The following is a 16,601-nucleotide window of genomic DNA, read 5'->3' on the forward strand; positions in this document are numbered from 1 at the left end:
GTCCACAGACTGGACATTTGAAAGATTTTTCCCCTGTGTGAGTCCTCTGGTGTTTCACAAGGCTGGAATTCTCACTGAAACATTTCCCACAATCAGGACATTCAAAGGGTTTCTCTCCTGTGTGAGTCCTCTGGTGTGTCACCAGGTGGGAATTGCAACTGAAACTTTTCCCACAATCAGGACATTCAAAGGATTTCTCATTTGTTTACATTCCCAACAGATATTCAGTACATTTTTAAACATTTTCGCTAATCTAACTGGTGTCATGTGCCATCTATAAAACATTTTATATAATTTTTCTTTGTATGAAGCTGCTTTAGTAAGTTTAATATTTCTATCCCAAAGCTTTTGCCAGTCTTCTAGATCTATAGAATATCTGAAATTTCTTGCCTACACTATCATTGTTTCTTTTACTTGTTCTTCTTCCATCTTCGAGTTTAGCAGAAATTTGTAGAGCTTCTTAATCAAGTTTTTGTCCGTTTTTAGAAGTGTTTTATCAAGTAATGTCTGTTCTTTATAAAATCCCATTGATTTTGCATCTTTTTCATGTCTTGTTTGAATTTGCAAATAAGACCACCATGTTAAGTCAATACCTTGTTGTTGAAGAACTTGCCTGTCTTTAAGTTTTCCGTCCTTGTCCAGAATGTCTTTGTAAGTAACAAGTTTGTCATAGTTGATGGAATTTGGGTAAGCAAACTCTTCCATTGTTGAAAGCCACTCAGGTATTTTCGTATAAATTTTGTGTTTAATTCTCTCCCACTCTGAAAGCAGTACATTCCTTATGGCGTGATTTTGGAAATATTTATGTACTTTATTTTTCCCCTACCACAAAAACGCATGCCAACCCAATTGCAGATCGTGGCCCTCTAAGTCAGGGCTTTTCAACCGGTGGTACGCGTACCACTAGTGGTACACGACCACCTGCCTGGTGGTATGCAACGTCGCCTTCCTCCCCCCCCCCTTCACAGCTCACTTGCTTGTTGAAATTGAAAACTGCTTGGCAACGGCCTGCAGGAATCCTACTGAGGGCGCGCGAAGAGCGCAGGCGCAGAGCGGGCTCGAGTCTTTTCTCCCTCTCCTCTTCCTGAGGTGCCCAGCTTTACGGAGGGGAAAGCAAAGCAGTCAGACGGCCCATGCCCTCCCAGAGGACTCATCCTGCAGCAGCAGGTGGGAATCCAGGCGGTTTCTTTTGTTGATGCCAGACGAAGCCATCAGCACGTGGGTGTGGAGGGAAAAACACGCCTGCCTGACTCCCTTCGCCCCGCGTGTTTCACACCAAGTAAGCCTTCGCCATCTCCGTCACGGCCAGCCGGCCCGCCCACCAGTTTCTCCTTTCGGGCCAGGAGAAGCGCATAGAGTTGCCTGTATCGCAGGCTTAAAGTTTTTTTAATTCACAGCTTTTAGGAGCAGTGTAAAGTCAATCGCGTGCATGGGGCGAATTGCTGGAAGTATTTGGCTGGGGGATAGGGGAGGAGGGAGAGGACGAGGCTCTGGCAGGTCTTGTGCTTCGTGTGTGTGTGTGTGTGTGTGTGTGTGTGTGAATCACAGACTCCTTCCCAGCTCAGAAAATGAGTGAGCAAGATTGCCGGGGCCGGGATAAACAGGCAGGCGTCCCCTGCCTGCTTTGCGTGTGGGGAGGGGGGGGGAAGAGCCTGAAGAAGACTGAGGGCTGTAATAATTTGTCAGAAAGTTGCTGGGAGTGGGGGAGGACGAGGCTCTGGCAAGTCTTGTGCTTTGTGGGTGAGGGGGTGTGTGTGTGTATGTATGTATGTGTATATGTGTCATTTGGGTGTGCTCAGAAACACAAGGAAACAACCAAGTTCAGAGAGCACCAAGGACCCCTCATGTCAACCCTGAACTATAAATACTCTCCTTTATCAGTTGAATCAAAGTGTTATTCTTTTCAATATTTCTCAACTTTACTGCATCCTTCTGGGTTGCATTATCATTATCATCATCTTAACTTTATTGTAGTCATTAACCAGAACAAAAGAATTGGCATTCAAATACTCAGAATATCCAAAAGTAAAGTGAGAAATTCAGGATGGTTAAAAAAGTACTTTCCGACAAACATTTTTGCTAAAAAACAATATCAAATCAGAATTTGTTAAAAGGGCTTATCATACTACAGATATAAAACAAGATGAAATTTAAATAAGCAATCTGGATAATATGAACTTGGAATAGCACTGTAAAATATGAATATATGCACAAATACATATGCATATACATTCTCCCTCTCCCTTTCTCTCTCTCTCTCTCTCTCTCTCTCTCTCTCTCTCACAGACACAGACACAGACACACACACACGTAGCCCACTTATCCTGGGGCTTCACTTAGCAAGCAGCATATTTGCCCTTCAGAGTATAAACAGTAACATGCCTATTGAAAAGTTTGGTTTACCTCCTGCCCACTCACAATAGTAACAACTTTTGGGGGGGTCTTTTATGGTGGATTGTAGTTCTTACACAAAGGCTGAGATTTCTTGCACCAGAGTCTTGGGACAGTTTTTGCAACTATTTCTGTATCAAGAGATTTAGTCATTCCTTTATATTGGACTTAACACTGCTCATCTTAATTATTACAGTAGCGGACAGACAGACAGAGAGAAAGAAAGAGGAAGACCAGCCGACCAGCTACCTGATCATCAAGGTAGTGGTGCATATTAATATGGAGAAATTCCTCATACATTCATCAGTGCAAAAGGAAAGTGATTCAGCAAAGGAACCACCACCAAAGAAATCAAAGCTGGCACCAAATCGAAAATACAGTGAAGGTTATTTGAAGTTTGGATTTTATTTCCTGGAAGAGAATGATCAGCAGCTTCCTGTTTGTGTTATCTGCAATGAAGCATTATCCAAGCATTCCATGAAGCCTTCTTTGCTCCAGAGACATTTTACAACAAAACATAAAAAGCACACTGAAAAGCCAGTAGCATTTTTTTGTGAAGAAGAGAGATGAATTTATAAAACGCCGTGCTGCTTTCGCGAAGGCCACTACCATCTCCAAAAAATGTCTGGAAGCATCTTACCAATTGTCCTTGATAGCAGCTAAACGAAATAAGCCTCACACAATCGTGGAAGAAGTCGTGATTCCCTCTGCCATTGCAATTTCCTCAATTCTCTTTGATGGAAAAATGACTGGTGCTATTCGTAATATTCCATGTTCTGATAACACCGTCCAAAGACGAATACAAGATATGGCCACAGATGTTATTCAACAAGTGGTGGAAAAAATCACAGCAGCAGAAAAATTTGCATTTCAATTGGATGAAAGCACTGACATTGTTGGTGAGGCGCAATTAATTGTCTTTGTGTTCCTGATTCGGACGATATACTGGAACACATATTATTTTGCCGCCCACTACCTGGCAGAACAACTGGGGAAAAAATATTCATAATAATTGACAATTTTTTCAGTGAATATGGAATATTATGGACTTGGTGTGTAGGAATTTGTTCTGATGGTGCAGCAGCTCTTATTGAAAGAGCTTCAAGGATGATAGCATGAGCTAAGGCAAGAAACAGCTCCATTGTTTCAAATCATTGCATCTTGCATAGACATGCACTTGCTGCTAAACGGATGAGCCCAGTGTTACATGAGACTTTGGCAGATACTGCAAAAATAATAAATTTCATCAAAAGCCGGCCATTGAATGGATGTTTATTCCGGCAATTATGCAAGGATTTGGATTCTGAACACAGCACTCTTCTCTTTCATACAGAAGTACGTTGGTTGTCAAGAGGGGAAACATTATCGAGATTATTCGAGCTACGAGATGAAACGCACCTGTTCCTGACAAATGTTTCATCATCCTTAGCAGAAAAGTTTAAAAATGTCTTTTGGGTATCCTGCCTTGCCTATTTGGCTGACATATTTAAAAAGCTAAATGAACTTAATCGGTCGCTGCAGGGCCACCGTCATAACGTGTTTGTTATGGAAGACAAAGTTTGTGCCTTCCACAAAAAAAAATCTCCCTCTGGATAGGACAAGTAGAAAAAAAAGAATATCGCCTCATTTCCCAATGTGTCAGACTTTATTGAACTAAATTCAATTGTTGACACTGAGAGCATTGAAACAGCCATCAAAAAAATCATTTGGAAAAATTGCACAAAGAGTTTGAGTTGTATTTTCCATTCGTGTCAAGAGGATGCGATCGTAGAATTTGCTGGGTTGCATCACCCTTCATCATGGACAATGTTGTGAACTCTGACCTTTCCTCTCCAGAGCAAGAGGCTCTTGTGGAACTAACATCAAATCGCAGTTTGAAGGAACTTTTCAATGAAAAAACGCTGACTGAGTTCTGGAGCCAAGCTGCAAAACTATACCCGGAAGTGGGGGGAAAGGCTATCGCAGCCTTACTGCCATTTGGTTCCACATACTTATGTGAGAAGGCATTTTCTTCCTCAACATGTATAAAAACTAAGGAAAGGAATTGCCTTCAGCTGGAATCTGACTTAATTCTGTCAGTAAGCACTCTCCAGCCACGACTGCAAAGATTAATGGCAGAGAAGCAGGCACAAGTTTCCCATTAAAAGTGTGGTAAATGGGTTCACTTTTTTCCTGTTTTGTTCAATAAAGTTTTTGGCACCTTGCTAAGCTGGTACTCAAATATTGTCATGTCCTAAAGGTGGCATTCTTCTCTGCCTCTGCAAGCGCACAGGGAGGGCTGTGTTTTTCTTCAGGCTGGGGTCTGGGCGGCGTAGTGCTGGACAATGGAAGGGAGGGAGGGAAGGAGGAAGGGACAAAGGAGGGAAGGAAAGAAGAAAGGACGGGACAATGGGAGACAGGGAGGGAAGGAGGACATCCACCCAGTCCCACCCCCCTCCACCAGAGACCCATGGATTCCCCCCACACAGGCACCCTGCAACCTGAGGGAGGGATGGACAATGGAAGGGAGGGAGGGAAGGAGGAAGGGACAAAGGAGGGAAGAAAGGAAGGAAAGAAGGAGGAAGGTACAATGGGAGAGAGGGAGGGAAGGAGGGCAGTCCCACTCCCCTCCACCAGAGACCCATGGATTCCCCTCACCCACACAGGCACCCTGCAACCTGAGTGATGAGCTGGCCACCCCACCCCACCCCGGCCATTGACTTTGCTTGTCAAAAAGTTGCAAAAGGTGATCACATGACCCTGGGACACTGTGACCATCATAAGCATGAATCAGTTGCCAATCATCCGAATGTAAATCACATGACCCTGGGGATGCTGCAACAGTCATAAGTGTGAAAAATGTTCATAAGTCACTTTTTCAGTGCCGTTGTAACTTCGAACAGTCACTAAGCGAATTGTTGTAAGTCAAGGACTACCTGTACTTTATCATTTTTTTCCTCTTTTTTGGAGGGGTCAAGTTTTTGATACCTTGCTGGGCGACTTGTGGTACTCGGATACTGCCTTATCCTAAAAGTGGTACAATGAGTGAAAAGGTTGAAAAGCCCTGCTCTAAGTAAAGAAGTTGTTTATTTCTCAATGTAATCCATTCTTTGAGCCAAAGCAGGATGGCTCCAGTGGAAGGGAGAAAAGGCCTGTGGAGACCCTGGGGTGGGAAAGAACTGGGCGGCACAAGGGTTGGGAAACAGAGCACAGGGTGGGGGAGGCCTAGAGATGCCTACAACAGGCAAACCAGGGCCTCCAAGAGTTTTCCCCAACCCTGAGGTAGCCAGCTAACCAGAAATTGGTAGTTAGCCTTTTTCCATTTTCCTTTTCTATCCATCTACAAGTCTAGTCCTGAGACACATTTGAGTAAACAGATTCAGACCACAATTCAAATAGTCAATTTCTCAACTACAGTTTCAATGGGAGATCACAAATAAATTTCAAGCCTTTTCTAAATTCTTCAACTTTTGCCTCATGTGGATTTCCTCGTGTGCAATAAGGGATGATTTATGAGTGAAGTAACATCCACAGACAGGACATTTGAAAGATTTCTCACCTGTGTGAGTCCTCTGGTGTTTCACAAGGCTGGAATTCTCACTGAAACATTTCCCACAATCAGGACATTCAAAGGGTTTCTCTCCTGTGTGAGTCCTCTGGTGTCTCACAAAGTGGGAATTTCTAAAGAAACATTTCCCGCAATGAACACATTCAAAGGGTTTCTCTCCTGTGTGAGACCTCTGGTGTGTCACCAGGTTGGACTTGTGATTGAAGCTTTTCCCACAATCAGGACATTCAAAGGGTTTCTCTCCTGTGTGAGTCCCCTGGTGTGTCACCAGGTGGGAATTGCAACTGAAACCTTTCCCACAATCAGGACATTCAAAGGGTTTCTCTCCTGTGTGAATTCTCTGGTGTGGCACCAGGTGGGAACTGCTACTGAAACTTTTCCCACAATCAGGACATTCAAAAGGTTTCTCTCCTGTGTGAGTCCTCTGGTGTTTCACAAGGTTGGATTTGACACTGAAACCTTTCCCACAATCAGGACATTCAAAGGGTTTCTCTCCTGTGTGAGCCCTCTGGTGTGTCACCAGGTTGGAATTCCGATTGAAACTTTTTCCACAGATAAGACATTCAAAGGGTTTCTCTCCTGTGTGAGTCCTCTGGTGTGTCACCAGGTGGGAATTGCAACTGAAACTTTTCCCACAATCAGGACATTCAAAGGGTTTCTCTCCTGTGTGAATTCTCTGGTGTGTCACCAGGTGGGAATTGCAACTGAAACTTTTCCCACAATCAGGACATTCAAAGGGTTTCTCTCCTGTGTGAATTCTCTGGTGTTTCACAAGGCTGGAATTCTCACTGAAACTTTTCCCACAATGAGGACATTCAAAGGGTTTCTCTCCTGTGCAAGTCCTATGGTGTCTCATGACATGGGAATTTCTAATAAAACTTTCACACAGTACAGTCAAAGGTTTTCTCCCTGCTGTGAATCCTCTGATGTATCACCACGTTGCATGGCTCTCTGCTCTATGTGACTTTCCTACTCACCTTTTCCTCCACTGATTTCCAGATATTTCCCTCTTTTACTGAATGAAAAATAATCTCCCTTCACTTTTCATGTAATATATCCTTGAGTTCTGAATAATCTATACTTATTCCAGCTTGAAATCTTTCTTGATTTTCTCTCTTTTTTTCTAAGAACTACTGGAGGAAGAGGAGAATTGTGTGGTTTTCTAAAGGAAATGGAAAATATTTTGATTTCTGGCTCGGTTTGCTTTCCTTTTCAATGTTGCTTGTTATTCTTAGCTGTCCAGAGTGCTCTTCTTCCCATCCTCTTTTCTATAAGATTTAAAGAAAAGTGTAACTTTAATTTTTATAAAATGGTGAGAGGTGTGAAAAAAGAAAAAAAATATATACATTACAATGAAAAAGCAAACATGCCACAATGATAGAATAATCTCTTACATTGTTTATGATTCATCTGATACATGGAATATTACCGACATCCATGTTCAAATATCCATTCAATCAAATTCAGTTGTTGATTTGGGTAAAATTTCTTGTTGATTCAACCAATCACAAATCCTTAGCTATACAAAGGGTTATTATTAAATACATCTGGAAGTGTTGGGGATAGATTATATAATTCCAGATATATGCATACAGAGAGAAATACAGATAGAGATACACACTTTTACAAAAGTATATATGGAGAAAATCTATGTCTTTCAAGCTGGAAAATTGTCCCAAAATAGTTTACAGTCGAAGCTTTTGAGCTAATTTTAGAGATGTGGTGGCTTTAACTGATGGATAACAGAATAACAGAGTTGGAAGGGACCTTGAAGGAAGAATATTAATGGTGGAAATGACGATAAATCAAAAAAAGATGTTGACAATAGCAATATATGCATCAAACAATAAACTATAAATATTTTATCAAAAACTACACAGGAAAATATTGGAAATGGAATATCAAAATATTTGTTTAGTAGGAGGCTTTAACACAATTGTGAATGAAAAATTAGATTACAAAAGTAGTAAAATAGGAAAAAAAGGAAGAAAGAGATTACCTAAGGTGTTTGTTAAAATGGCAGAAGAAATCTGTGTACAGAATGTCTGGAGAGAAATGAACCCAAAAAAGACTCAGTATACATTTTATTGTGTAGAAAGCAAAGGGAAGATTTCCCAGGAAAATCATGTTAATGGCGGCAAAACCTAGCAATGGCCCCGAGTACGGGCAGCCCTTAAATGGGGCAGGGGTGCTAAGAATCTCCCAGTCCGCTAGAAGCATGATAAACCCAAAACTACGAATTGGTACGTGGAATTTGAGAAGCCTATACGAAGCTGGGAAAACACACAACACTATCCAGGAAATGCCCAAATACAATATCTCTATATTGGGAGTGAGTGAAAATGCACTGGCCTGAAAATGGAATGTGTAGAATAGGAAATTATACTATCTACTACTCTGGTGAGAATAGCAAACACCATCGAAATGGAGTAGCTATAATTGTAAACAATTGTGTAAATAAATGCATCAAGTCCTTTATTCCTGTATCCGATAGAGTGATAATGATCCAAATAAATAGTATGCCTGGGAAAGCCAAGGGAAAACATCAAAACAATTAAAAAACAAAAATTAGAATATTTCGGACATGTGATGCGACACCCAGAAAAATACGGCATGCTCCATTTAATCCTCCAGGGAAAGATTGAAGGCAAACGAGGTCCAGGCAGAAGAAGAACATCATGGCTTCAAAATCTAAGGGACTGGTTTGGACAAAACTCAACAGCACTTTTTCGTGCGGCTGCTGATAAAAACAGGATCACCAACATGATCACCAATGTCCAATAAAGGACATGGCACAAGAAGAAGAATAAATTTTATTCAAATAGACACAAATGATGGTCTAGAATTGATATGATATGGATGTCCCCTAAATTAAGAACTAATATACCTGAGGTTGAGATAGAACCCAATATTTGGGCTGACCATAATCCGATAAAGCTGAGTTGGACAGGAGTAAAGAAGAAATCAAGGTGGACATGGAATCAACACTTATTAAAAGAGAAAGAATTTCAGAAATAGCAGTAAAGGAAATGGAATTCTTTTTCAAAGATAATAAAAAAGAACACACTTCACTCCTGTACATATTGGATACAGCCAAAGCATACTTCAGAGGATTAGCTACAACGTATATGGCTGAAAAGAATAAAGAGAAAAAGCCACAGTGTACAACGCTAAGAGTTTAAAAAATTGGAGCTAGAACTTCAAAAAGATCCACAAAAAAAAACTCTTAAAAGACAAATGGAGATAATTAAACATAAACTAAACCTAATAGAGTCAAAAGAATTGGCTCAACAAATCAGAAGGGCAAAATATTTTTTTTTCGAAAATGCAAATAAACCGGGAAGATGGCTGGCTTATAAATTGAAAAAAGAAAGAGAGAAAAAGTTGATAAACCAATTGCAAGATGAGAAGGGAGATGTGTAACTCCAAAATGAGGCAATAAAAAAATAGTTAAAGAATATTATGAAAAACTATATGATATAGAAAAGAAATCTGAAAAACAACAACAAAATATATGGAAAAAGCCAATCTAACCAAAAATTCCAGAAAAGTTTAAAAACATACTAAATGAAAAAATAACAACGATGGAACAGATGAAAGCTATAAAAAGACAAAAAAATGATAAAACTCCAGGACCGGATGGACTACCTGCAGAGTTCTATAAATGCTTTCAAGATACATTAATTCAGACAATATATCATAAACAAACAGCAAGAGTAATTGTAAATGGGGACTACACAGGGAATTTTAACATAAAGAAAGGCACAAGACAAGGATATCCGTTAACCCAGAAATTAAAGGAATGGAGATAAAAGACGAAAGCTATAAATTACAAGCATTTGCAGATGACTTGGTATTTATCACAGAAGAAACACTGGAGACAACCCCTAAACCAGGGGTATCAAACTGCCAGCCCCCGGCCAGACGTGTCACCCAGAAGCCGTGCCTGTCCTATTGCCGGCAATGGGAAAACAATCCCGATACGTTGCACAATGTCACGTAACATCGCGAGTTTGACATGTCCGCCCTAAACTATTGAAAAGGATTGAGTTACTTGGAGAAGTAGCAGGATTGAACATACGGTAAATAGAGAAAAAACAAAAGTTATAGTTAAAAATCTTACATCTAAGCAAAAAGAACAATGGATTTTCAAATAGCTAGGAAAGTTAAATATTTGGGAATATACTTAACAGCAAGATGTGCAATCATAAAAGATAACTACATAACATTGCTTAATCAAATAAAATAAGATTTAGAAAAATCGAAAAACTTACAACTATCAGTGTTAGGAAGAATAGCTACTGTGAAAATGAATAGTTTACCAAAACTGCTCTTCTTGTTCCAAACAGCACCTATAAAAACAGAGAAGAAATTTTTTGATGATTTAAATACTTTGATTTTGAAATGTATTTGGCAAGGAAGGAAAGCCAGAATTAAACTGAAAATGTTACAAGAATCCAACGAAAATGGAGGATATGGATTAACAGATTGGGTCTTATATTATCAAGCATGCGTCTTAATATGACTAAAAGAATGGATAACTGTCAGATATAAAAGACTGTTATATCTAGAAGGACATGATCCCCAACTTGGATGGCATGCATTTCTATGGTATGAGAGGAATAAGATACATAGATACTTTCAAAATCATTATATAAGAAATACAATTCTTGTGCGCCAAAAGATAAAAACTAAAATCTACTTAAGAATCCCAGGATTGCTTTCAACGATGGATGGAAGCGTTTGTTCACCCGAATCAAGTGAAATATGGAAAAAATTGACATATAAAGTTATTTTGGATACCGAAGGAAAATTAAAATCTAAACAAGAGCTTGTAGACCAGGGTACTGAATTATCATGGTGGCCTCAGTTGAAAATGCAATCGAGCTATCATAAAGATGCGAAAATATATGTTTTTTTAAAGAACAGATAATGTTTGATAAGACACTGTTGACCTCTGATAAAAAACTGATTAAGAAACTATATAACTTTCTATTAAATTCAAAAATGGAGGACGAACAAGTGAAAGAAACAATGATGCAGTGGGCAGAAAACTTTGGATATAATATAGAATTAGAGAAATGGCAAAATCTTTGGGAAAGAAATTATAAACTGACCATGGCAACTTCTTATAAAGAAAACTGATATAAAATGTTCTATAGATGGCATTTACTACCTGCTAGATTAGCAAAAATGTTTAAAATATGTCTAATAAATGTTAGAAATGTAATCAAACACCTGGCACATATTACCATATGTAGTGGCCTTGTGTTATAGCAAAACAAATTGGGCAAAAATACACACTTGGTTAGAAAAGATGTTAGGAAAACATGTAGATTTTAAACCTGCACTCTTTTTATTAGGTATAATATCAGAAAAATTTAATAAGCCAAGTGTATATTTAACATTGCATGGATTAACAGCAGCAGGGATTGTATTTGCTCAGCACTGGAAGAATGAAGAAAGACCACTAGACAAAGAGATAATCAAGAAGATATTGGACTGTGCTGAAATGGACAGACTTACATTGAAGATCAAAGAGAAAGAAGATACAGAATATTTTCAAATATGGAATTTATTTCAACAATGGATGAAGAAAAGGGGAAGACACTAAGAATGTAGCTTGTATTATTAAGCAAACAAATTGGACCAGACAATTTGGAGGAAACGAAACAGCCCCGCTTGCTCCCGGCTTCTCCTCCGACCTGCCCTCCACTCACCTTCCAGCTGCTGCTTCAATCTGGGAAGAGCACAAAATCCTCCCTATTAGTGATCAAGAAGAGGAAGTTCCTGGGCGCTTCCTCTCTCCTCCCCTCCATTCTAGCAATATAGTACTCGATGGTTTTAACTCCTTTAAAGTCAACCACAGATGCCGCCTTCTTTATTGTCAGCTTGCTAAGCACAGATGTTGCCTTTTTCACTGCGGATAGGAGGCGAAAAACACGCTTGTCCCGTCTCTGCCTAAGGCGTTCGCAGGATTTCTCCCCTGATTAAAAGCTGTCAAGTCGTTTCTGACTTCTAGCAACCGACCTTTGAAACAGAGCCTAGTGCAGGGGTAGGCAATCTCGGCTCTTTTATGACTCATGGACTTCAACTCCCAGAATTCCTGAGTCAGCTCAGGAATTCTGGGAGTTGAAGTCCATGAGTCATAAAAGAGCCGAGGTTGCCTACCCCTGGCCTAGTGAAATGTGATGCTAGTTAGATTAGTTACATTAGAAGATTAGCGATGTGCTGAGCCCCAAATGTTCATGAGGGTTTTACACAATTATACAATCAGCTTTCCTAGGGGTGACTCTGAGTAGAGATCAAAACCTCTCTACACCCGAAATCTTTATGACTTATTTAATGTGGCTCTCAAGGTTTTAGGACATAGCAGCAACATCAGGCCAGATGCTCCAGGGGAGCCAACTTCACTCCTGCTGGCCAGGCCTGCATCCAAGAGTACCCAGCATACCATTCCTGAAGGAGGACAACCTATATCTGCTAAATGCTAAATGCCATGTACTTCTGTAAATTTGCTTGAAGGGAAGTCTCCATTAGGTCACAGAGAGAAAAATGTGCAGCAGGACCTCAAAAATGGGGGCTAAGAAAGAGGGGGCGATTGTGAATATATGGTAGAAGAAATATTTCTAAAATACATTTTTAAAAAGAAAACAAAAGGGAAGAATAGACTATCCCATCAAAGCACATGGCCGATTGATCGCCAGGCTAACCTTTTTAGAGGAACACCCTGCACTTCCGTTTTTAATGTACATCTCATAGGTTTGGATGGGATAGTGGCCATTTCGGCTATTGGATCTGAGCTCTGGTGCATGGAGGAATCTGGAATAAAAGAACCGAAAGGAATATTTTATTGATTCCCTTTTCATTCCGAAATTAGCGATGGCATGCAAAGAACTTCCTGTGTAGCGTGTTGTAATTTATGGCGTAAATGTCTTCCCCCCCAGACAGCCTGCCTGCCTACCTACAATGTGATCCACTAGAAAAAAATTGTAACCAGTCCTCTGAATTCTGTTAGTGAAATGAACAAATGTACAATTCTTTGGTTTCTTCTAAATTCAGGATCATTCATCTGCAGACTTTAAATATCAGTTCATTGCGCCAAATATTGTTTCTTTCTTTACTTGTAGGCATTCCTTGGAAAACCTTAAAGAAAATTTGACTTTCTTTGAAATGAAAATGATGACATGGTGTAATATGTCATGTGTTGTTTTTCGTCTGAGGTTTATCTATTTTTAAGCACTCTGGGCACACCCGCCGTTGCCCCAGTCCTAGGCCTTCAGCTGGTTTTATAAAACCCAGTCTGCCGTTACCACCACAGCCATGTTCACCCAATGGACCATGCCCAGCCAACGGGCCACACCCACCCAGCACTCGACGATGCATAAGTGGGTTTTGGGTTGCAGTTTGGGCACTCGATTTCTAAAAGGTTCGCCATCACTGCAGTAGGTAGATGGACAAATTGATTCTAATTAGAGGTAGAAATTCACAGGTTTTGTGCCTGCCTTACAAGGGTAGGAAACTAATATTGTTACACTATGCTTATCAACATTCAACTGATATAATAATTATAATAATAATAATAATAATAATAATAATAATAATAATAATAATAATAATAATAATAATAATAATAATAATAATAATAAAACCCACATCTGCCTATCCCAGGTCCTGGGTAAGGACTCGATAGGTAGACAAAATGCCAAATCCAGTCTGAACATCTGGCTGACTGTGCGATGATCCATAATAATAATAATAATAATAATAATAATAAATTATTATTATTATTATTATTATTATTATTATTATTATTATTATTATTATTATTATTATTAGTTGGAAGGGACCTTGGAGGTCATCGAGTCCAACCCCCTGCTCAGGCAGGAACCCTACACCATTTCAGACAAATGGCTGTCCAGTCTCTTCTTAAAAACTTCCAGTGTTGGAGCATTCACCGCTTCTGGAGGCAGGTTTTTTCATTGGTTAATTGTTCTGTCAGGAAGTTTCTCCTTAGTTCTAAGTTGCTTCTCTCCTTGATCAATTTCCATCCGTTGCTTCTCATCCTGCCTTCAGGCGCCTTGGAGAATAGCTTGACTCCCTCTTCTTTGTGGCAGCCCCTGAGATATTGGAACACTGCTATCATGTCCCCTCTCGTCCTTCTCTTCGTTAAACTAGACATACCCAATTCCAGCAACCGTTCCTTATATGTTTTAGCTTCCAGTCCCCTAATCATCTTTGTTGCTCTTCTCTGTACTCTTTCTAGAATCTCAGCATCTTTTTTACATTGTGGTGACCAAAACTGGATGCAGTATTCCAAGTTTGGCCTTACTAAGGCATTGTAGAGTGGTATTAATACTTCACGTGATCTTGATTCTATCCCTCTGTTAATGCAGCACAGTACTGTGCTGGCTTTTTTGGCAGCTGCAGCACACTGCTGGCTCATATTTAAATGATTGTCCACTAGGACTCCGAGGTCCCTCTCACAGTTACTACTATTGAGCAAGGTACCCCCTATACTATACCTGTACATTTGATTTTTCTTGCCTAAATGTAGAACCTTACTTTTTTCACCATTGAATTTCATTTTGTTAGCGCCCAGTGTTCAAGTCTGTCCAGGTCCTCCTGTATCTTAAGCCTGTCTTCTGGAGTGTTGGCTATTATTTACTATATGTAAATCTGTTTTTGTCTTTTTTAATGCACATTTCTCTTTTTTTAATGTTTCACCCATCCTTGTTTTGTTGTTGTAATTTTTGTCTTTTTTCTTTTCAGTTTGTATTCTATCTTAATTTGCCAAATATTTTTTCTTTAAAAAGGCCCCTTACCAGAATCAATTTCATGTAGCTGCTCTGTACCTGTTTTCTAAGCTGCCTCTAAATCTAGAATCATAGTATCATAGGGTTGGAAAGCACCTCAGTGGTCTAGTCCAACTCGCTGCTCAAGGGAGGAGCGTTAACCCCAAATGACTGTCCGGTCTATTCTTGAAAAACTCCAGTGATGGAGCATCCACAATGCCAGGAGACCAGCTATTCCATTGATCAATTGCACTCACTGACAGAAAGTTTCTCCTTACTTCTAGATTGGATCTTCCTTTGACAACCTTCCATCCATGAACTTCTTGTTCTGCCTTCTGTTGCCCTAGAGAATAAGTTGATCTCCTCTTCGTGAAAGCCCTTCAAGTAGTGGAAAACACCCATCATGCCCCCCCCAATCCTTCTCTTCCAAGGCCTTGATATACCTAGCTCTCAATCGTCATTTAGCATCCAGACCATTTATGATCTTTCTTCTCTGTACATTTTCCAGTGCCTCAACATATGTGGAATCATGGGACCAGAACGGGGCGCAGTATTCTAAGTGTGGACTCACCAGCGTGGTGTACAGTGGTACTATCACTTCTTGTTGTCTTGACACTATCCCTCTGTTGATGCAACCTATGACTACATTGGCTTGCCCACTAGGACACCTAGATTCCTCCGTTGAGCCAGGTATTACATATTCTATTCCTGTTCTTTTTGTTTTTCCTACCTACGTGTAGGACCTTATTTTATTCACCACTGAGCTGCATTTTCTTTGCCCAATGCTCAAATGTGTCAACATTTTTCTGGATCTTGAGCCCATCTTCTAAAGTATTGGCTCTTCCCCCCAACTTGGTGTTATCTGCAAATTTCATAAGTTCCCCTTCTATCCCTTCCTCTAGATCATTTATGAAGATGTTGAAGAGTCCCAGGCCCAAGACCGAACCTTGAGGTACCCCACTGCATGCTTCTCTCCATGTAGATGTAGTTCCATTGAGGAATACCCACTGAGTGTGGTCAGTTAGTCAATTGTGAATCCACCTAGTGCTGCTTCTGTCTATCCCATGTTGTTTTATCTTATCAAAAAGTTAACTTGTACTCTACCTTGTCAAATGTCTTGCTGACGTCCAAGTGTACTATCTCCAAAACGTTTTGCAAATCCACCAATTACGTTACTTAATCAAAAATGGCAATAATGTTTGTCTGGCATCACATTCTTAACAAACCCATTCTGGCTTGTTACTGCTGCCCATCATTTCTGTTTCTCCAGAAGCATTAGTGGAAACAGAAGTTTACTTTAATTTTAAAAGAAGGAATAAAATCAGGGGGGACAGGACACAGAAGAACCAAGAGAGGTCACAGGCACCTTCAAATGCCCTGAGTGTCACACTCAGGACCAGCTTTCAGACTGAGCAGCCAACATATTCTTAGGTTAACTTCAACTTCCGGCTGCAATCATGGCGGACCTACCGGGGTTAGTTCCATGAGCAGACGGAGCCCGCAGCAGAAATGGGGGGCCTCCTGAGGGTCGACGACCCTGGTTTGGGGTGCTGAGGGTGCTGAGCCTGCTGGCGGCCTCGCTGGCGGCTGGTGCTGAGGGTGCCGAGGGCGCTGAGCTCGCTGGCAGCCGGGCGGAGGAAGATTGGGTGGAGGATGCGGCCCGGCTACCCGGATGCGGCCCGGCGGCCTGGCGGCCTGGCGGCCCGGCGGAGGATCCAGTCCGAGGGACTGGCCGGGCGGAAGATCGGCGATCAGTGGAGAATCGGCGGCCGGGCGGCCTGAAAGCCTGGAGGATCGGGCGGCCTGGAGGCCTGGAAGATCGGCGGCCGGGCGGCCCTGGAGGATCGGCGGCCTGGCCGGGCGGCCCT

General features: G+C 40.8%; 1 pseudogene; it reads right to left on the reverse strand.

Annotated features, from left to right (window-relative positions):
- LOC107298629 overlaps positions 1–16,601 on the reverse strand; it is a 41,136-nt pseudogene that overhangs the window by 1,656 nt on the left and 22,879 nt on the right.

The sequence above is a fragment of the Protobothrops mucrosquamatus genome, unplaced genomic scaffold (genome assembly GCF_001527695.2).
Source record: "Protobothrops mucrosquamatus isolate PMUCROS unplaced genomic scaffold, P.Mucros_1.0 scaffold4149, whole genome shotgun sequence".
NCBI classification, from domain to species: Eukaryota; Metazoa; Chordata; class Lepidosauria; order Squamata; family Viperidae; genus Protobothrops; species Protobothrops mucrosquamatus.